Raw genomic sequence first — 552 nt, forward strand, 5'->3', positions numbered from 1 at the left:
AGGCGGCGGAAGGTCCCGCCCCGAAATGCCGCTCCCCACAGAGGCGGCGGAAGGTCCCGCCCCGAAATGCCGCTCCCCACAGAGGCGGCGGAAGGTCCCGCCGCCGAAATACCGCCACAGTCGCCGCCCCCCAAATTATAGCGCCCTAGGCGACCGCCCAGGTCGCCTAATGGGTTGCGCCGGCCCTGCTCACTTCTGCACTGCTGCTGGTGGGTGCTGCCTTCAGAGCTAGGCACTTGGCCAACAGCCGCCGCTCTCCAGCCGCCTAGCTCTGAAGGTGGCGCATAAGTAAGGGTGGCAATACCGTGACCCTCTCAAAATAATCTTGCAACACTTCTCCCCCCTTCCCCCCCCCGAACTCCCTTTTGGTTCAGGATCCCCAATTTGAGAAACGCTGGTCTCCCCTGTGAAATCTGTATAGTAGAGGGTAAAAGCACACACAAAACCAGATTTCACGGGCAGGAGACCAGATTTCACAGTCCGGGATGCATTTTTCATGGCCGTGAATTTGGCAGGGCCCTAATCATGGCACAACAACACTGAAGTGAGATA

The sequence above is a fragment of the Terrapene carolina genome, unplaced genomic scaffold (genome assembly GCF_002925995.2).
Source record: "Terrapene carolina triunguis isolate 2854851 unplaced genomic scaffold, T_m_triunguis-2.0 Scaffold231, whole genome shotgun sequence".
In the NCBI taxonomy this organism is placed as follows: domain Eukaryota; kingdom Metazoa; phylum Chordata; order Testudines; family Emydidae; genus Terrapene; species Terrapene triunguis.